Source organism: Dipodomys spectabilis, unplaced genomic scaffold (genome assembly GCF_019054845.1).
Source record: "Dipodomys spectabilis isolate Male_0828 unplaced genomic scaffold, ASM1905484v1 ptg000365l, whole genome shotgun sequence".
In the NCBI taxonomy this organism is placed as follows: domain Eukaryota; kingdom Metazoa; phylum Chordata; class Mammalia; order Rodentia; family Heteromyidae; genus Dipodomys; species Dipodomys spectabilis.
This window is the reverse complement of record NW_024871042.1, coordinates 4,505,727-4,529,315: the sequence shown is the minus strand read 5'-3', so window position 1 is coordinate 4,529,315 and position 23,589 is coordinate 4,505,727.

Genomic DNA, 23,589 nt, shown 5'->3' with positions numbered 1-23,589 from the left:
ACCTCTACAATAAAAATACATTAAAAATAAAATATGGAGCTTACATATTATCATTTCAATTAAGAATGAACTAGTTAGCCGGCTCACGCCTGTAATCCTAGCTACTCAGGAGGCTAAGATCTGAGGATCACGGTTCAAAGCCAGCCCAGGTAGGAAAGTCCATGGAAGTCTTATCTCCAATAAACCACTAGAAAACCAGAAGTGGCTCTGTGGCTCAAGTGATAGAGCACTAGCCTTGAACTGAAGAGCTGAGGGACAGTGCCCAGGCCGAGAGTTCAAGGACCATGACCAACAACAACAAAAAAATGAACTGGTTTTCCCTCAAAGTTTAAAACCAAATATTGCTGACATACAGATTTAAAGTTTATTTTGTTATAATTGATTTCTAGCCATATTTCAGAACTCTCTTGATCTCTTATTTTTCTGTTATTTTAAGTTTTCCAAATAGAAAAGTAATAAGTTTTATAAATATCATCTTTAAGTCTTGCTTTCCAAAAATTATTGCTCATTATCTGTCATACTTCATTGGCTATTATGTGTAAAACAGTACGTACTAAATTATAGAAAGGACAGTGGCCATTTTTCTTCATTTCTGACTATAATGAGACTGTTTCCACTGTTTCTCTATTAAAAGTGGTGCTTCCTCTTAAAGTTTGCAATTTAATTAGTTCATAATTTTTCAGCTGTTTTCAATAACATAAAGCTCCAACTGGTTAGAAAATAAACTAAAAAGAAGTCCCATTGCAAGTTCAGGCAAGGCTGATTCAGCCTCATAGTCCCAAGACAGCTACCAGAAAGGAAAAGATCTGTCCAGTTAGTTGTGTTCCCAAGAATCAGAAGCCATATCCTGTGTCACACTGGCCTAATGGACCATCATGTTTCCATTTCTGAACAAATCACTGTGGTCATTGAACCTAAGATATGGACTGGCCTAAGTAAATGTGAAAACAGACAGAGTAACTGCAAGGAGAAAGTGTCCCCTAGAATCCTCTTTATTGAATTAAGTATCCATCCTTCTCTTCCTAATTCAAGGAGTTTTATTAAAAATAGACCATGACATTCATCAGATGCCCATCATCTATTCTTTATTTAGATTCATTTCTAAGATACTTAGTATTATTTCTCACTTCAAAGTCCTTAAAGGTTATCTTCTTAGTGTTTTTTATAATGTTTCATAGGGCTTCTCTAGATAAGCAGTGTTTAATAGGTTATGTTCCTGGTGCACACCTATAATCCCAGCACTCTAGAGGCTGAGATACAATCTCCTGGGAGACTCCTGGCCACTACAAGACTCTAATGGTCCAAAAGTTCCATGTGAATCAATAGGCCAAATTATTAGCTTAATAAAAATGTTGCCAGGTACTGATGGCTCATGCCTGTAATCCTAGCTACTGACGAAGTTGAGATCTGAGGATTACACTTAGAAGCCAGCCTGGGCAGAAAAATCCATGAGACTCATCTCTAATTAACCAGCAGAAGGCTGGAAGTGAAGGTGTGGCTCAAGTGGTACAGTGCCAGCCTTGAGTGAAAAAGCGAACTGAGCTAAGCACTAGGGGCTCATGCCTGTAATCCTAGCTACTCAGAAGGCTGAGATCTGAGGATTGCAGTTTGAAGCCATTTGAGGCAGGAAAGTCCGTGAGACTCTTCATCTCCAATTAAGCACCAACAAAGTTGAAAGTTGAGCTGTGGCTAAAGTAGTAGAGTGCTGGCCTTGAGCAAAAGAGCTCAGAGACAGAACCCTGGACCTGAATTCAAACCCCAGAACCAGCACAAAAGGGAGAATGAGAGAGAAAGAGACAAGTGAGAATGTGAGGCCCTGAGTTCAAACTCCAGTAATTAATTACTGTTGCCCCAGCCTATGATAACAAAGACCTCATGAGATATTTCTGACTCTGGCTCATTCTTTCAGTCTTAAGTGATCTTAAGCCAAGCTAAGCTTAAAGAGTCCAGTACATATCAGGCAATTTTGAACCCTGTGTCATAGTTCAAGTTCTGACTTGCTTCTCAAATATCCCAACCCAAATCATTTTATGCCCTATTTATGAAGTTGCTTCCCCTTAAGGTCATTTAGGACCAGACATTAGTATCTTTTGGTATTTCTATCATGATTATCACTGATAATATTTGTTTGATAATGCTTGTTGGAAATAATTTACCCAGAAACATTCTGAAATATCTTTGTAGGCAAGAATACCTAGATGAGGATTTTTTTCAGTCTCAACCTAAACAAAACCTTTAGTATGTAAGGGATAACCTGAGCTTATTTTTTACCTAGAAGTCTCCTTATTGTTCTGTGAAACTGTTGAGAAATATTTACAAAGTGTCATCTGTTGAATCATAGTTTATAGGATCAGTACAAATTTCATCCATCAAAAGCATTTCTGGAGCTAAAAATCAAATTTTCTCATGTACATTGTAGGTAAAAACATCTAATTTTTGCCAAGTCACCAATGTCATGTCACCCAGTAAAAACTGAGAAAAATATGTACATAATGAGAACAACTGCTTGAGGGTATGGATGGGATGGGAAAAATAGGGGAGAATGATGGAAGGTTGACATTGATCAAGATGCATTGCACTCATAATCTGACTTGTGAAATTGAAACCTGTTTGTACAACTACTTAATTTAAAAAATAAAATAAAGGAAACAATCAGGTAAAGATTGCTTCCACTATTGACCAAGACCACAAGTGCAGCCCACTTTTTCTGTCCTTTCTACCAACCTCAAGGTACAGCTATTGATTAAAACAGCAACAAAAGTATTTCCATCATTTGGGACCTTGCTCTCATTCCTGAGCATCTCCAGGCATTTTTCAGCTCACTCAGATTTGTAGAGTCAATAGATTCATAGAAATCAAAACTGACCTCAGATAGATAGATAGAGCTTTCTACAAATGAGAATCCAGCAATGCATCCAGATGCCAGATGATTTGTATATGTTCTCACACCAGTGGCCCAGTGCACCATCAAAAAAATCTAGCCTTTCCATTCTAAGAGTAGCTTTCTTTGCAAGGGTATCTTAACCTATTTTCTAATACCATAATAACAAAATACTTGAATGAGGTAATTTATTAAAAATTTCTAAAGTTTGTTTGGCTTATGGTTCTGGTAGCTGGGAAGTGTAAAAGCATGTTACTGGCATCTGATGAGGGCCTTCTTATAGTATTGTTAACATAGTAGAATATCAAGTGACAAGACAGAGCAAAGATGCTAGCTCAAGTCTTTCTTTCTTATCTTATAAAGCCAGTAATACCATCATAGGAGCCATACACTTATGATCTCCTCTAGTCCAAGTTATCCTGCAAAGGTCCTTACCTCCAAATACATTAACATATGCATTTAGGGATTAAGTTTCCAAAATATGAAGTTTTGGGGAATAGACGTCAAAACTTGTTTTGGTCTGCAAGGATCCCATAAGTCACTATCAACACTGGTCAATCAAGACAGACCATGGTATTTTTGTCACTGGAGAAGCATGTGATTTTGACAATTACTCATGAGACACATTGGCTGATGAAGATGATAGGTCATTCATTGGAGAGAATTAAGCTAATGTATCATTTTATATTCACAGCTAACCTGAGACTATATCTGGCATTAGTTCCACAATATTAATTGTCCTAACATTCTGAGGACACAAAGCAGATTAAAGTCAAAGTACTCCTCCACCAAGTATCCATAAAGACAAAATCTATTCAACAGTCAAAAAACCCAATTCTGCCAGGCACAGATGGCTTACGCCCGTAATCCTAACTATTCATGAGGCTGAGATCTGAGGATCACAGTTCAAACCCAGCCCAGGCAGGAAAGTCCTCGAGACTTTTATCTCTAATTAACCACAAGAAAACCGGAAGTGGCACTGTGACTCAAGTGGTAGAGTAGTCGCCTTGAACTGAAGAGCTCAGGGATAGCACCCAGGCCCAGAGTTCAAGCCCAACCCCCACCCCCCAAAAAACAATTCAATTAAGGTCCAGGAAGAAAAGCCATGAAAGCTTTCAACAAAATTGTTTCTTGTTTTAGAGCATAAAACGAAGAACTTTGGTTTATATGGAAGCTTTTCAGAGCCACAAAGACATAAAACATAATCTCAAATACTATGATTTCTACTGGAGCTATATTTTGAGTTTTTAGAGGTAGATGGTCATTTTTTAGACCAATCATACAAAAAGGGAAACAAAATAGAGTTTACATCACTCTCTTGCTTGAATTCACTTGGCTTTGAAGAGTGGGGATGCTCAGTACCCAGAACTCAGTTGTAGGGAATAAAATTCCTTTACAGATACAAATGCATCTTTGGAAATCTCATAAAACTAAGGACTCCAGTGCCAGGGAAATATACATGCACACGAACACTGACTCCAGTCTCAGAGAATCCTTAGGCCTTGCTGAAATCTACCCATGTACTACCCAACTTCCACTGAGAATCTGATGTAGCAGCAAGCCAGAGCCTATGAAGAGTGCATTTCCAGCAGAAGGCCCCAAGCCAAAAATTGAAAAACAAACAAATCGTTTAAATAGGGATACAGGTGGACCCATTGCAACAATGAGATGTACAAGTCGTTATGTCGAAAACGTACTTTACAACTTTGGTGGGGGGGGGGGAAGGGGGAGCGGGGAGGATTGGGTGAGGGGGCAGGGGGAGGATGGGAAGGGATGGGAAGGGGAAACAAAGGAGGAGGCTACAATGCTTGATAAGAAATGTACTCATTATCTTGCCCATGTAATTGTAACCCCTCTGTACAGTATTTTCACAATAAAAAATAAAATAAAATTATGTTTGTTATATTTATCAATGTTGTGATCAAATATCTGAACAAAAAACTTAAAGGAAGAAAGACAAATTCGAATCATGGTATCAAAGGGCTCAGTTTATGGTTGCTAGCCCCCCTGTGCATGGGCAGAATATTGTGGAGGCAGAAGTATGGTGGAAGAGGAAGCAGAGACAGTAAGACAGGAAGCAGAAATAGCAAAATGAAACAAAGAGAGTAAGACAAGAAGGAACTGGGGACAACATACCCTCTCATTGACCTACTTCTTCTAGCTAGGTCCTCCTTCCTAAAGTTTCCAGAACCTCTCAAAGTAGTGCTACCATCTATAGATCAAGCCTTGAGTATATAAGCATTTTTGGAGACTATCTCATATCCAAAACATAACCTTGCCTTACAGTTATATTCCCTAATGTGTTGTACCTTTCCATAAATTCAGGAGTCTTTAGAAAAAAATTTAATTGACTGTATTTTGTCAATGACACTATTAGCAAGGAGAGCTAAGAAGTTTACTTTCAGAAGGACATGATCTGGTCTCTATGATGCAGCTATCCAACATCTAGAGGATGGTATACTTGGGTAATCTGGGTTTTGTTTTCCTATTACAAAGGTGCACACATTTCACAGCTGACTGGAATCTCATAATGTTAGGGAGGATATGTTGGCAGTACCATCCCCATCATCAGAGGCTGCCAGATCATCCTTGTCATTTGATTATGTTGAATGACCCGCAATTCATGCAAGGAGATATTCTTTTCCTTCCCCTTAGGAGTTCATTGTTTCAGACTCCCTCACAGAAAAATGACAGAAAGCTAACACCATTGGGAAGCCTCACAGAATATCCTCTTCAGCTAGTACCAGTTTACCTTGCTGACTCAGGCAGTAGCCACTGAGTCTGTTAGCCTCATTCCTCAGACCTAAGGATTGGATGAGATGCTTCCTTTTTCAAGGAGGAAATAGCTTCCTGCCTCAGTGCAGATCAAGAGTATGATGAACTTCCAAAAGACAACTGAAAATGAAGTAATAAATGTGGTAACTTCTGTAGAACCTCCCACCATAAATAAATGGGAGCTCAATTAGACTTAAACGTAGGTAGCATTAGAAAGTTCTATTGGATTGTAAGAACTAGAATATGTCTATGATATTCTTAATAGGGGATCCCAGCTCTGTACACAGGACCATATATACAACATGAGCTCTAATAGATGGAAATAAGAAATTATTACTATCTCTTGTATGTAGTTTTTCCCTCACTTCTCTTAGTTTTTGGTACAATGTGTTCAGTATGTTCAATATGTGGAAGGGAAAGGGAATCACAGAAACAGCAGGACAAAGGATGAACCAATGCAATATTGATACTCAACATTATGTGGGAGAAGAACCTTCCAACTTGTGGGGGAGGGGTATTAGGAGGGGTAAGTGGGAGATAGTGAGGGATGGGGTAATTGATTTTTTTAAATGTACTCATTTCTTTTGTTATTTATTTTTTATTGTGAAAATACTGTACAGAGGGGTTACAATTACATGGGCAAGATAATGAGTACATTTCTTATCAAGCATTGTAGCCTCCTCCTTTGTTTCCCCTTCCCTCATTTCTTTACTTGTGTAACTATAACCCCCCTGCTTATCACCTTTTCAATTAAAAAAAGAAAGAAAGTTCTACTGGGTTCAAGAGCAGGGTTCTAAATCTGGTAGGAACTCGAAAAGGACAAGAGTAAATTTTCCAGACTTTTAGAGGGTACAGGAATACAAATAAGATTACCATCACAGGGATTCCATGAGAGAAAATATGGGAGAACCATTTGTAAGAATTTATGCATACAAATCTTATCAGAAAAAGAAGAGAACACACCCAAATAAACTCAGAGATGGAAATGGAAACATCACCACAGAAACAACCAAGATTCAGAACATTATAAAGGAATACTTCTCAAACCTTTATCCTAATAATTTTGAGAATCTAGAAGAAATGGAACAATTTCTAGCAAATATTGACATGCCTAAACTAAACCAAGATGATTTAAACCAACTTAACAGACCCATATCAAGCATGGAAATAGAAACAGCAATGAGACCTCCCACCCAAGAAAAGCCCAGAACCAGATGGATTTACAGCTGAATTCTACAAGGCCTTCAAAGCAGAACTCACAGCAACACTCCTCCAACTCTTCAATGAAACTACCAAACCCTTTCTATGAAGCCATCATAACCCCCATCCCAAAATGAGGCAGGGACTCATCAAAGAATGAGAACTATAGACCTATTTCTTTGATGAACATTGATGCAAAACTTCTCAACAAAATTTTGGCCAATCAACTTCAACAACTCATCAAAAAAAAAGTCATACACCTTGATCAAATGGGATTCATTTCAGGGATGGAAAGCTGATTCAATATATGCAAATCAATTAATATAATTCATCACATCAACAAGAGCAAGGATAAGAACCACATGATTATCTCAATAGATGCAGAAAAAGCATTTGACAAGATCCAATACCCCTTTATGATGAAAGCTCTGGAAAAACTAGGAATCCATGGAACATTCCTCAATATAATAAAGGCTGTGTATGACAAACCTACAGCTAGCATTATACTTAATGGTGAAAAGCTAAAGCCATTTCCTCCAAATTCAGGAACGAGACAAGGATGTCCACTCTCTCCACTTCTCTTCAATTTATTCTTAGAATGCTTAGATACAGCAATAAGACAAGATGCAAACATAAAGGGGATCCAAATAGGGAAAGATGAAGTAAAACTCTCCCTTTGCAGATGACATGATCTTGTATTTAAAGAATCCCATGGACTTCATTCCCAAGTTATTCGAGCTGATTCAAAACATTGGCAAAGTGGCAGGGTATAAAATTAATCCTGGGCTGGGATGTAGCTCAGTGGCAAAGCGCTTGCCTAGCAAGTGCAACGTCCTGGGTTCGATCCCCAGTACCAAAAAAGAAAAGACAAAAAAATAAAATAAAATTAATCCTAAAAACTCAATGGCTTCTCTATATGCCAACAACGAGAAGAGTGCAGCTGAAATCAGGAAAGCAACTCCATTTGCAATAGCTCCACAAAAAATAAAATACCTAGGAATTAACTTAACCAAAGAAGTGAAGGACCTCTATGATAAAAAAAAAAACTTTAAAAACCTGAAAAAGGAAATTAAAGCAGAACTTAGGAAGTAGAAAAACCTCCCATGCTCCTAGATTAAGAGGATTAACGTCATGAAAATGGCAATACTGCCAAAGGCTATCTACAAATTCAATGTGATACCTATCAATATTCCAACCTCATTCTTCAATGAAATAGAAGCAACCCCAAAATTTATATGAAACAATAAAAGACCCCAAATACCAAATACAATCCTTAGCAGAAAGAACAGTGCTAGAGGAGTATCAATACCAAACTTCAAACTTTACTACAAAGCCATAGTAATCAAAACAGCTTGGTACTGGCACAACAACAGACCTGAGGACCAATTGAATAGAACTGAAGACCCAGAAATGAACCCACAGACCAATAGCCACCTAATCTCTATTAAAGGAGCTAAAAAATAGAATGGAATAAAGACAGCGTCTGCAGTAAATGGTGCTGGAAAAATTGGTCAAACACCTGTAGAGAACTACAGCTAGATCCTTATATATCACCCTGCACCAGAATCAACTCCAAATGGATCAAAGACCTCGAAGTCAAAGCAGACACCCTGAAAACATTACAGAAAGGAATACGAGACACTCTAGGGCTCCTTGGCACAGGCTGAAATTTTCTTAATAAAGACCCAGAAACACAATGAATCAAAGAAAGGTTGGACAATTGGGATTGCATGAAATTGCAGAACTTCTTCATGGCAAAGGACATAGCTAGAAAACTCAATAGAAAGCCCACAGATTTGGAGAAGATCTTCACTAGCCATACAACAGACAAAGGTCTCATATCTAAAATATACTTAGAACTCAACAAATTAAATCCCCCAACAACGAATCCTCAAAGAAACAACCACCCAATAAATAAGTGGACGAAAGACTTAAAGACAGACTTCTCTGAAGAGGAAATAAGAATGGCCAACAGACACCTGAAGAAATGCCCAACCTCTCTAGCCATAAAAGAAATGCAAATCGGAACAACATTGAGATTCTACCTCACCCCAATTAGAATGGCTAGAATCAAGAAATCTAATAACAACAGATGCTGGAGGGGATGTAGCCAAAAGGGAACCCTACTGCATTGTTGGTGGGAGCATAAACTTGTTCAACCACTTTGGAAAGCAGTATGGAGGTTCCTCAAAAGACTCCACATATAGCTCCCCTATGACCCAGCAATCTCACTTTTGGTCATTTACCCAACAATCACAAACAAGTCCATACTAAAGCTAAAGATACCAACACAACTATGTTTATCCCAGCATTATTCACCATAGCTAAGATATGGAACCAACCCAGGTGCCCCTCAGTAGATGAATGGATCAAGAAAATTTTATATATATATAGTGGAATTCTATGCCTCCATCAGAAAAAATGACATTGCCCCATTTGTTAGTAAATGGAAAGACTTGGAAAAAATACTAAGTTGATTAAGCCAGACCCAAAGAAACATAGGTCCCATGGTTTCCCTTATCTGCAATAACTAGTATATGTCTAGGACAAGCAGAAAAGGTCAAAAGCTATGTACATACGACCATATAACCTGATGCTAAAAATGAACCCCTTGATAGGGACACAAGAGGTTTTATCTTAGTTGCTGTTGTTTTTAATGTACTTATAATGTACTATGTGATTTTTTTGTTTCTCTCGCATGTTCTCCCCCCATGGTATAAACTGGTTTTCACTGTATTTGATTCTGGTGCCCTGCATCTTGTATATACATTTTTCAAATTTGGGGAGGGGAAGGGAAATAAAAAAATGCTGAAATGAGGATACAGGTTGATCCATTGTAACAAGACAGTATGTTGAAAACAAACTTTACAACTTCGTGGCGGGGGCAGTGAGGAGTTGGGGAGGTGGGAAGAGAAGAGATGGTAGAGGAAAAACAAAGGAGGGGTAAAAATGCTCAATAGGAAACATACTTATTACCTTACTCATGTAACTGTAACCCCTCTGTATAGTATCTTTACAATAAAAATATATATTAAAAAAAGAATTGATGCATATAGACTCTGGTCTCCAAAGGCAGTGTCTTCACTAAAACCAATTAGACAAATCAGGTAAAATTGAAAATGGTCCCAGGAAGGTAATTGTTGCTGGTGAATAACTTATGGTGGCAAAAGAGAAGGCAAACCAGAAAAAAAAAGTCTCATCAGTGCAAAGTCAAAGATGATTGTCTCACAGTTAGACTGCCCCATATATAATTTCCTGCTTAACCAACACATCACCAATTAGACCTCAGCCCTATTTGATATGTACACTGAAGTTAGATATTAGAAGAGATCAGAGACCAACAATGTGTGGTCAACCTGAGATCTCTCTTTTGAGTATTATTATGGTTCACATATAGTTGCCTTCTAAAGGTTCATGTGATTGGAGCTTGGTCCCTAACATCATAATATTGAAAGGTGGTAGGACTTTTAAAAGATAGGCTTTCGTGGGAGACGATGTGGTCCATACTGAAAGGATCACATGCTGATCTCAAAGATGGATTTGTTTTCTTTCCAAAGTAATTTACTTCCTCTGAGAGCTAGCCTGGGCCTCCCTACTCCTGTTTCCTACCTCTCACCTTGTGGTATCTCTTTCTCAAAGACACCGCTGCCACCTGATGCCATTAACCATGCTGTGCTGCGCCCAGAAGGTCTTCACCAGAATCTGTCCAGATGGAGCCTTCCAAATCATGGACTTAAACCTGCCAACACTATGAACCAAGTAGTACCCACCAGCAGGTACCCTTTGGTACCATCACAAAACAGACTAAGCATGAATGTCTTGAGATTCCCAGGATCCACATACATCCTAAGTATTCACTGAGTCCAACTCCTCAGAAAAAAAAAAACAATTTTTATTTTGGGTTTTGAGGTGATTTCTAATGAAAGAAGTCTGTACTTGGTTCCTCTTACCCTTCGAGGGTAATGTCTGCAGTATCTCAGTTGTCAATTCCACTTAAAATCAATGCCATTCTTGCCTTGGTTTTTGGCATAAATTGATAAATTGAATAATAATTAATACACAGAAAGCTTCATTTAGCTTCTGCTCAGAAGTCATGCCACATATGACTCCATATTTGCAGGTATTTGGAGGCAGCCAGCAAAAATAGATAGAGTAGACCAGATGATTCTGGGAGCACTCTAAATATTCCACTTATGATAAGGTGTGGAAGCTCTGACTATAATTCATTAACTATTATAATTCATTTAATTCATTGACTATTCTCCATACAAATTTCTCCAAGGGACATTCAGTCTTCATTCACACAAAACTCCTGAGGCTGAACTGGGATTGTCAAGTTCTAAAAGAAACCAAATCTGGTTACATCATTAACAAATTTATACTCCGTACATTGAGATGATTCTTTATGGTGGCTCATCTCTAAAAGGCTCTTTCCTAGTCAGCTTTGTGTTACTATAATAAACTATCTGAGATATCAATTTATAAAGAGTTATAGAATGGCTAATTATATATATTAGATTATAATGGCTAATTTATAAATCAATGTATAAAGATTTTACAAGTTTCAGCCCATGATCAGGTATCCCTGTTGCTTTTAGACTTGTGGCAAAGCAAATACATCATGGTGGAAGTGTGTAGGTATAAAACCACTCACTATATGCACAGGAGGTAAAACTGAAAGGAAGGAGACATGGTCCCTGAAGGTGTTCTCTCAATGACATAGACTTCATACCAAGCCCCACCTCTTAAAACTTTTTACTAACTCCTGACCACACCAAACTTGTCACCCAAAGCTCTATTGTGGGGACATTGGGAAATACTTGCAATCCAGACCACTATACAGGCTACATCTGTAACTGGAGCTGAGCTGATAGATTTTATTTAATCTTAAACTTGCTTGCAGAAGATATGCTTAGCATTATAAAGTTCACTCGTCTATGATCCCTGATCTGAGACTGAAGGTGAGACTTTAATATAAAAGCCACTTTGCTTTTGGTTTGTTTGAGGATTCATTGGCACAAGACACCTTGGTGAGTGAATGACTCTGGTTTTTATATATTGTGGGTTTCACTCAGTGCTTATAACATCAGTGATAACATTAGCCTTTATTAAAATAAAGAAATAAGTAAGATACATAGAGTTAAGAAGGGGATATTTTCTTAAGAGGAAAGAGAATTTGTAGGGTTTGAGCATTATATTCACTACCTTATGTTTTCCCTAATCTTTCCTCATAGCCAAGCAAGGGGAAACACAGGAAAAGGAAGATTTTCAAAACAGTACCACTCTAAACCAATGTAATTCATTGGGCTTATTTGTTAACTGTCAGTATTCTATGTATCCTGGAAATAGTTGAGATTAAACCATATATAATATCCACTATCCTGTGAACTTTCATGCAAAAAACAATTTTCTATGGCATTAAAAGCATATTATAGATATTATTCTTAGATATCACATAATAATCCACTACATAAATGCTATATGATTTACTTACCCATAATGATATGCATTTAAATTTCAACTTCTTATCCTTATAAACAACTCTAAAGCAGCTTTAAGGGGATATTTAGCCATAAATATGGACTGTGTGTGTATAGTACACACATATATATGTATATATTCATACAACTTATCTTCTAAATATAAAATTATAATATTCATGTATATGTGTACATATGTGTATATGTATATATATATGTGTTTATATACATGGGCAAGTTGTACATTATATGTACATATACATGTGTGTACACATACATGCATGTATATATGTACGTGCATATACATGTGTGTATGTGTACACATATATATATGTACATATGTGGGTATATATATATATATATATATATATATATATATATATATATATATGAAATGAAACCCAAACCTCATGCATGGCAGACAAACATTATGTCATTGATTTGCATACCTATCCCAGGGTTGGTATCTTTAGGAAAGATTCTTAATAGAAAATTTACATGGTCAAAGGAAATGGATATTAAAGCCCTCTGCCATATATTAGGAAGCTGCTGAGCTACTTGCTCAATAGGCAAATAAAATGAACAACATAACCACTCTGGAATTCAATAGATCTGCTCAGCAGTCTGTTATCCAAACAGTAAGGCAGGACCTTCTATTCATCAGCAAGGGTAAAACAGTTTGACATAGAAATTATTCACAAGAAAAAGTTAAAAATTATTTTACTGGCTGTGATTTTTTTTTTAAGTTGAACAACTATAAGGCTATAGCCTTATAGTTTCCCAAGCAATCTTAAGAGAAATACCATTGTTCCCTGCTCTGTCCAACTGATAAAACCCTCTCAGAATAATTCCTTGTGTGATCACAACTGCCAGAGATGGCCACCTCAGATGTTTTGGTCATCTCTATTTTATGGATAAAAGGTCCCCCAGAGTTTAAGTATTTCATGGATCACATGGTCATGAAAGCCTTATGAATTCCTGGGTTTAAAGGAGTTGCTATTGTTTTCTTCCTTTAATCTTTTCTCTTGCTCTCATTTATATGAAATGAACATACTGCTATGGAAACTAGTATCTCCATATCTCCACCCAATGTCCCATGTGAAAATTGTCTCATGAGGAACTAGCTGTGTTCCTGGTTCCCTTTTCCATGAGCCTGAATAACAAGCAGTTGGAGAGAAGCTTCTTTTGGTAGTATGTTGTTCTACCCATTATTCCCAACTGTTGGTATTAGGGCAATGATTGCCAGTGATCAGATTTTCCCAGGGGAGGGGCGATGGTTTATCATTTTACCGTATTATCTCAACTCCAGACTGATGACAAAAAGTGCCTATCATCACAGTCATGAGAGGTGGTCATCACTTCTACAGTCATGTAGGACTTAACTATGGTAATATATTCTGTAAATGCATCTCTAAGCAATTCTGTCATTGTGCCAACATCATAGGTCATGCTTGCCTGAACCTAGCAGGTGTAGCCTATCACACCTGGGCTGTATGGGTTAGCCTATTTGTTCCTAGGCTACAAATCTCTGCAGCAAGTTATTGTCTCAATACTGTAGGCAAACGTAACACAAGTATTTGGGTACCTAAACATTTAAAAGATGCAGTTAAAATATTAGATGAAAGGAATTTTCATCTCCATTATAATCTTATGAAACCACCCATTTATATGTTATTGACTGATACATCATATAGTGAATGATTGTACCTAAAACATGTACAGTCTGTTAGGTCTGCCTGGAAGAACAGCCCCCAACTTCCTCTTTATGAATGACATGCAGGATTACCAGAAATCACCTGCCTAAAACCAGTAATCACTGACTGTCAATCACCTGAGTCATCCATTGAGGTCACTTCCTAAACCACCTCAGTCAAGCCTCCTTTGGACAATGAGAGGTTCCCCAGGTTCCCCAGGCTTTGAGATTACTTCCCTATGGACTGTGGCTACACCTCCCACCTTTCCCTACATAATCCCTTTCACTCATAGTCCCCACCCTCTTTTTCTTCTCTTCTCTTTAATACTGGCTGGCAGTAATAATAAATTATTTTCAGCCTGAAATATGTGGTAGTCTTACAGCTGAACCTTACCAGGCCTTAATACCATCAGTGATAATACGACTTATTACCGTTTTTTCCTCATAGCTGTGAGGCTGACACTCCTATCCCCATTCACAGAAAAGATACAGAAACACAGTGTGTGGCAGAAACAGGCTAGATGCTCACTAATTTGTTCTCTTCTCCCTAGGTACTTAAGAAGACTATATTTCCTAGACTTTGTTGTAGTTAGGCTGGGGCTATATGTTTTTGTCTTGCCCAATAGACTGTGGGGGGGGGGGGGATGTTTCTTACTTAAAGCCAAGCCATACAGTGCTCTACCTAATTTATCCAAACTCTTTCTTTCCTCATAGGCCAGAGAAATGAAGAGAATACAAAAAAGGATACTAAGGAGGCCCTTGAAGGATGGGTCACTATATGGAAGGAAACTGGATCTTTGAGTAACATTATGAAGGAAAGCCACTTGAACATCAATGGATTGGAATGTGAGAAATGAACATTGATGATGTGAAAATGTGTTTGTTCCTGCTGTATCAGTAACCTACCCTAACACAGTGACTAGCTTGAGAGCATCCATAAAGGACGCTCAGGCTATATCACATCTACTACTGCAAGATCTTAAATAGGATCTGGAAATTCTAGTCTCCAATTTCCTTGCAGTATAGAGGGAAGGACTTCTAGAGATTTGTTTAAATGAGGTGATAACAGATTTATAGGAACAAAGGGCATATGAATTTATTAATGGCATATAGAAGAGTAGCCCAATTGAGAGTTATGTACCTTGATTCATAGGAGGAAGGAAAATGAGGGAATGTAGGCAATGTCAAGAGAGCTTAAATTATTTTTAGGCTTATGAATGAGTCTAGAGAACTTAGGACAAGTTTGCTTTGAGATCTTTTTGAAGCAGGGGGAGAATAAAGGAAGGTCAATGTCATATTATGCAAATGAAGTCTTCCAAATAATCTCTCAGAGCTTCTGTCAGAAGAACAGATGAAAAGTCTGAGTGTGGAGACTTTTTGTCTCTTCCATGGATAAGGCTCCAGGTTATTTGATGGGATTTCTAGGGAGGGAGTTTAAGACAATTGCATTTCTTTCAGAAGTTTCCTCAGTCAGATAAGGGTATTTCAAAGGCAGCCCTTCCCCTGTACTTCACTGGGAAACCAAGAGAAGGTTAGAAAGCCCTTGCTTCTAAGGCATCTTCAAAAGTCTGCCTAGCTCCTTTTAATTCATTCATGCTTCTCATGCCAGCAAACCATACTTTGGGGAATTGTTTTCTGAGCTCCAACCGCAGTTCCTCTCTGCCTCATGCTAGTGTAGCCTGAAAGCTAGAGGTTGAAATTGTCCACAGCTCCTGTGTGTTTCTGGTGGTTGGTTGCTTGGCTGTTGATTGAGACAGCAGCTAAAACTGTTGGCCAGAAAACCTAACCATAACTTCTCCATGTGGTCTCTCAGCTCCCTTACAGCATGGAGATTAGGTTCCATGAGCAAACACCTCAAAAACACTACGTAGAAGCTGTATCCCATTTGATAGTCTAGCCTGGAAAGACATACTGTGTTACTTCCAACATAGTTAAAAGCCAAACCAGATTCATGGGGAACATTCAAGGCAGGTAGAAATGGAGATCTCAAGGTAAAAATGCAATCAACCTCCAAGCACTCAGGAGGCACAGGCACAGGATGTCAAGTACTAGTTTGAGTTCAAATCTACCCCCAAAGCACTGGGGATAGCATGCAGGAGTACAGGAATCCCTATGTTCTATCCCCAGAACCCAAAACATAAAAATATAGTCTGTCAAACATGGCTAACCAAGACTTTCAGTGATAAGAAAAAGGTTGGTACACAGGGTTTAATATGTCTTCCTATTTTTACAAAGAAAACATGTATGTACATATTGAAGGACTGACCCACTCCACCCTATTTTCCTAGGTGTACACAAATGTCAGGCAAAACACCAGATACAGCACAGACTGCTTGATGCTGGCAGGACAATCCACCTAAGCCAGGGTATAAACATTCCACTGTGGGCCCAACCAAAAGCCCCCACCTCCCTAGACCTAATGGCTTTTTTAATACCCTCTGTCTCCTTGCTCATACCCCCATAAAAGCCTAACTCCAGCCCCACCCCCTTCCATCACCTCTGATCCCAAGGAAAGGTTGTTTGCCCCTCACTGCTGTGCCTCAATGAACAGTCCTTGCCTGTCAAGATGGAGAGTCCTGCCTGTTTCTTTCTCCTCTATTTTCCTAACATATGGTGCTAAAAACCCAGGAGAGGAAAAGCATGAGGAGTAACTGGGTCCTCTCCCCTGAGGGGCCACCTGCTCTCCTAGCCACCTTTATCTAGCCTTTTGCTACCCTCCCTCTCTTTCTGAGGTCTAGTCTCCTTCATTTTCCTAACACATATTTTAATATGTATGTGGATAGGTAGGTATTATGTGTATAGCAGTTGGGTTTTTTTAATATCCACAAAACACAGTTGACAATTATTTCCTCCAATGAGCAAGACTGGGTATCCAGGATGGAAAGAAAGTTCTCATGTCTTTGCATATTCACTCTCTAAATTGTTTACCATGTGCTTGTGTTATTTCCATAATACTAAATAGAAATTTTAAGTGATGAATAGGGATGTTCTAAGATGATTATACACATTTTCCTTTTTTTCTCTGTTGAAATCATTAAAGTTTTGGAGGCCAACCAAATGATGTAAATGAGAAAAACGGAGGAATTTTTTTGATTTTCAATTGAGATGCCCGTTTTCATTTTGTACTCACTAGATGATAATTTGGCAAAATCAGAATCACATTTGCACATACAGGAAATTCTTAATTTTTCTCTATCTATGGTAAATCATTCTGACTGCATATTTGAATACCCTTTAAAGCTTTGTAAAAACAAGACTCCTAAGCCCCACTTCTGACTCACTAAATCACAACCTCTGAAATAGACACCCAGATATCTGTACATTAAAGCTGGTCCCTCTGACTCTGACACCAGGAGCTCAGCACTAGACTTTTGACCTTGGTGGCCTTCCAACATATCACCTCCAGGTTTACTATGCAGGTATGTATGGGTCATAGTACTAGTCATATTGCTATCACCTGTGGGGTTGGTGGAGATGAAAACTCTCAGGTCCTATGCCAAAGCTAAAAAGCTTTAAAAAAAAAAAAAAAAAAGATTATAGGAGCTAGGAGGTATAGTGGTATAGTGCTTGCCTAGCATACATGAAGCCCTGGGTTCGATTCCTCAGTACCACATAAACAGAAAAGGCCAGAAGTGGTGCTTTGGCTCAAGTGGTAGACTGTTAGCCTTGAACACAAAAGAAGCCCAGGGACAGTGCCCAGGCCCTGAGTTAAAGCCCCAGGACTGGCAAAAAAAAAAAAAGATTCCAGGTCAATCTTGGACACAATAGCGTTTGAAAAGCACCAATCTAAAGAATATATTCCAGGAGAATGATGAAAGGGTTGACACTGATCAACAGGCATAGTACTCACAAACTGACATGTTGAATTCAAATCCCTTTGTAGAACTACTTTAGGATAATAAAGTAAGTAAACAAATAATTAAAAATAAAGAATATTCCAAAGAGCAGAGAACAGACAGGCAAAAATCCCATCTACATGAAGCTTATTTTCACCTTAAGAAGATAAAGAACACAAAATCATATTCCCTATATTAATTTATCTAGCATGTAAAGGTGGTTATTTTGAGGATAACAAGTAACCAATGAATAGAATAGTGTTCAATACAGTTTAAAATATCATGTTGGATATGGATAAGTGCTGGGGAAGAGGGCAGGGAATGTGATGCATATGTCTGCCTCTCAAATCAGGTGGTCAAGAAAGACCCTACTGAAAAGATGTCATTTAAATGAAGTCCTTAAGTAGATGATGGAGCCTATCCTGCAGAAACATGATGCAGAACATTCTCTGCAAAGGGAACAGCCAATGCTAAGGTCATTCTAGGTAGAACAGACTAGAAAAAGCGAAAAGAAGTTACGGGGGCACCTTGCTTGTGTCCATCTGGCATTGGATAGGCAATGTCTCCTACTCAGAGTTAGATATGGAAGCTATGATATAATCTTTGTTTCTAAGCTACTAACTGCTGGCTTGGAAATACACAGTGGGATCAAGAGTAGAAACAGGGAGTCCAGTAGCAATTCTATTGCAATAATCCATGGGAGGTAGGGGAGGGGAACTATGACCAGTCAGAGCAAGGTGTCAGCAGAGAAGGCTTTGAGAACTGTACAGGGCCCACATTCTTCTGCAGGAACATGTAATGACCCATCCTCCCACCTCCAGAAGGTAGAGACAAAGTTGGCACTGTCTATAATTTTTCCAAAGTGTTCTTAGGCCACAGGGGATGAGTTTTACAAAGCAATCTATCCTAAAGCTGTGTTTCATTTTCTCATGTCTGCATCAGAGCCTGCTGCTTACGAAGGCACTCGCTGACTGTGTCACCGTCTGACTGTGTCATTTGCAAAGGTTAATGTGCTGTGCTGTTTTGCTGTTCTATATAAAGCATCATAATGGTTGCCAATGGGGGAAATTAGAGTCTCTGTAGAGAACAGAAGTCATAAAAAAAAACCCACACAGCTTAGTTTCCAGAGAGGTTTGGAAGAAGTCCCTGGGTGACTCACCCATAGTTTCTCTTTTCATTCACTCTGGAGCTGAATGCTTGCCATTTGTCTTTATCAGCAATGATAATTAAGCAGCACAAACTGGAAGGGAGATTGGCTGGAGAAGGGAGGAAGAAGACTGGAAGAGGAAGGAAGAAGGAGGCTTTCTATTAAGTTCTGCTTATCTTCATGTAAATCACACAAACTCATTAAGATGTTCTTTCCCTCACGTTCATCCTCATCTTACCTCAAATCCTTCTGGCCACCAGGACCCATCCTGATAAGCACTAGTCTCTACAATCATAGGAGCCCAAGATTAATGAGTCAATAGGAAGAACCCTCCCAGAAGGAGTGTAGAGCAAAGAGATGCCAAAGAGCCAGCTATCATCTCGCAGAAATAGAAAGAAACATGTGCTTGTCCAAGTACAATGGTATGAGACTGTCAAGACCAGAGGAAAACACAGATCCAATTTTATTAGAACTTTATAAGTACAGAGACATTTATGAATGGCACAGTTCTGCTCATTCATTGGCCTCACTGATAAAGTGAAGTCAAGAAATTTGACTTGTCCAAAGTTGCCCAACAAAAAACCTTGTGTCTAAGACCAAGTTGATATCTCATGTCTTAAAAAACTACTGAGCTGGGGCTAGGAGGTTGGCTCAGTGGTAGAGTGCTTGCCTCACATGCATGAGGCCCTGGGTTTGATTTCTCAGCACCACATAAACAGAAAAGAAGCCAGAAGTGGAGCTGTAGCCCAAGTGGTAGGGCACTAGCCTTGAGCTGAAGAACTGAGAGACGGCGCCTAGGCCGAGTTCAGCCCCCACAACTGACAAAAAAAAAAAAAAAAAAAAAACTACCAAGCTTCTTTGGGGGCTAGGTAAATATTCCTCATCTGTTAAAATTAATGCTTACGTGGGGAACCCCAAATACTTGTCCAAATATCTAATGTTATACCTTGCCAGGATCAAGACACATTACCTTTAATATGGTACTCATTACTCTAGTCATGTACTGCAAGCCTTCTATACAGTATTATATATATATATATATATATATATATATATATATATATATATATATATAAATGTATCTGACTTACTCTGAAGTACATATTAATACCCTCATTTGAAAAGGTCTTTCCCTATATCTGGAGACACAGTGACATCAATAAAAATCTGAGCAGTCCTTGATTATTCCTATCCATTTTTCATATTCCCTACTTCCAGTCATACTTCTGCATGACTGTCCACTCTTTTTTCAAACCAAATCCATAAAAACACAGATTTCCTTGCATCTTGAGTCTTATATTTTGAAGGCTCTCATGCCTTTTCCTGGTAATCTGCCACTTGTTATAGAAGTCTCAGACATGAACCTTTTGGTGGGTAAGAAAACAGAGTTACTTTTCTCTCCTACTTTTTAAACAAGAAATACTATGAGAAAATTATATATTATAGTGTTCAGATTTCTACTCTTTTCTCTAATTTAACTCATCCCTTAGGACAGAAAGGCTTTGTCTTCAGCTCAGTTTGTTTTGCCATTCTTAAAGCATTTAGTTTAGTTAGGCATGGTATTGCAAGCCAATAATCCCAACACTTGGGAGGCTATAGCAAGAAAACAGACACTTTGAAGTCAGCCTGGGCCATTTAGTAACACCCTAGCTTTAAAAAAAAAGTAACATGCTAGGATTCTATTATCCTTCCTATTTTATCTGTTTTCCTATTCTGCCTAGTGAGACAGTGTAGAGAGAAATAGGCAAACATCTTAAATGTAAAAACAAATATAAATAAACGAGTATAAATAAATACTGAAAACAGATCTATTTTGTCCCATGTAATCTTAGTTTTCACAAGCATTCCCGTTTTCATGGGGTTTTAGGCTGCTTTTCATTTTTAGTTATTGCCCCATCTCTAACTCTTAGTTTCAAAAGTTAACTCTCCTAGTGAAGTTCCACCTACATACCCAGGAAGGAAACTTAGGCTGACCTTAATGTAACAGGTCATACTTAAAGCTTCGTACACATGGGTTTCATCTTATGCAAATTCTTAAAACTATGGGGTAGCAACCTTATACATGCACAGATCCTTTCTAAAACTCTATTATGATGCTTCATTTCCCTAATATCAGCCCACAGTTATTACCATGAACTCCTTCCACACTATTAAACTCCTAGAAAGATCAAATTTTCTTAACCACATGTTTGTTCTTGAGCTAACTCAAGATTGCTATTTCCTTACCAGTGTACATTCTCTCTCATACACACACACACACACACACACACACACACACATACACACACACATACACACACACACAAACTTCTTACCTGGCTGCTTTAAAAAAAAAAAAAAAAAGACTTTAGATGGGTGCTGGTGGCTCATGCCTATAATCCTGGCAACTCAGCAGGCTGAGATCTGAGGACCAGAGTTTGAAGCCAGCCTGGGTAGAAAAGTCTGTGAAAGTCTTATCTCTAATTACTCAGCAAAAGTTAACTGGAAGAACACCAACCCTGAGCAAAAAAGCTAAGGCAGAGTAAGAGGCCCTGAGTTCAAACTTTATATTGGTGCATGTGAGTGCATATGCACGTGTACATGCACACACACACACACACACACACACACACACACACACAATCTTTGCCATCTCTTTATGTTTGTATAAAAATCATGTTTCTATTATGTGAAGAAAAGATACCTCAGCAGCTTTCCCCTGACTAATGTGGCTACAATTGGACTTGAAGACCAGTTAGAAGTTAGGAGTGATTCCACAAATTAATGTTCAGTTTTCAACATTTAAAATAAGGTTTCAATTCACAGCAAGATAATGGGCTCTAAATCTGGGCTTTGTGTAGAAGATATTTCGTATCCCTCAGCTTTTAAAGAGTATAGAAGAACTGAGGGAAATCCAGGTAGGCAGGGAGAAAAGAGTTGAATCTCTAGTCTGTGTAAAGAGAGATACTTAACTATCCAGTATTGAAGGAGTTGGGACTGGTATATAAACTGAGGGGTAAGGAAAGACAGCAGGGCTTTGGTCTTTTTTCCTACCCATTCTGTGGCCTGAGATGCCACATGCTCAGCTAGCAGCTCAAACTGAGATGCACACACATCAAGATGACCAGGCAGTTTAACATTCTCAAGCTTCCCTGTGGCTGGTTTTGACAGCTTTATCAATTAAAATACAAGATACCCAATTTAAAAAATGAATGACTTGTTTTTATTTAGTGTAATGAATGCCCCCACATTTGGGAGATACTTAATGCACAAAAAAAAATATCATTTGTCATTACTCAAATTGTAATTTAATTGGATACCTTGTATTTTATCTGGCATCCTTTTGTGTGGCATTCAGACTCATGGAACCCTGAGTTCACTGCAGCTCTAAGGGGTGGACAAGGAGCCTGCTAAAGCATCACCTACATGAGAGATAGAGTATGGGCCACAAGGCTTGCAAATCACAGATGAACTTCTAGTGAAGCCACGATGAGGAGAGCAGTGGGACTGGGTCAGCTATCAAAGGTTCCCAGCAATGACCAAACTGGGAGAAAGTAGAACCTAAGATATCGAAGATGCCAATTGGAATGGATCAGTGGGCATAGGAACAGTTGAACCTGGCCATCACTAGCCTGGGACCATGAGGGAAGATCCAGAAGTCAACACAACAGTCCTCCACTTGTCCTTACCGTCACAGGTCAGTCTTGCCACACCCTCTCCCCATACCTAGCTGCGTCTTAGGGAAAACATGGGAAGTGACAGAAATGAGAAAGAAAATCTAGTCATTTTATCCAGATGAGACTGTCATCAGCCTAAAGAAATTGCTTTACGTAGTGGTTCATGTAAAACTTGCTAGAATGGGCAAAATTATGGAGGCCTGGGAGAAGAGATAAGATGAGGCACGGGGAAGTAAAATAGAAGGTATTTCACCTATACTTTGGAGTGTATTTTGTGATTCAGCCACATTCTTTTTTTATAATCATTAAATTCTATTACATTGAAAATATTTTCCGATTCTATTGCAACTTTTGGTCCTTTGCCAAATACGTGTTACAGAAAAGTTGCCGTTCAATGCTCTCTATCATATTCTATCAAGTATGTCTTCTGCATTTTGTTTTTGAAACAAAATTTCACATTTTGCTAATGAAAACTTCCCCATCCCAAGATTATCAAGTGTTACTACACTTTCTTATGATACTTTTATAGCTATAACTTGTGTATTCTGTAATTAATTTGTTGTGTGCTGTATCCACCTTATGGAAGGAGATGCCTTGTGCTTTCCTGACATGCCAAAGTGAAGTAGGCACAAGTCAGCTTAATGTACAAGATGGCCAGGCAGAGGAAAGGAGAGCTTGAGTTCAATGCTTCATGAGTATTACAGGCAAAACGCCCATAAGACCCGTAAAAAATTTGTCCAATTCATTCTACTCATTTCTATACCCTGCTAGTATTTTATGGATTATTTAGTGATAACTGAAAAATACACTCTAAAATGCAGTTCCGTTCTTTACTTATACAGAATCTTACATTTTTTTTTTTTTTGGTCCGGTTGTGGGGCCTGAACTCTGGGCCTGGGCACTGTCTCTCAGCTCTTCAGC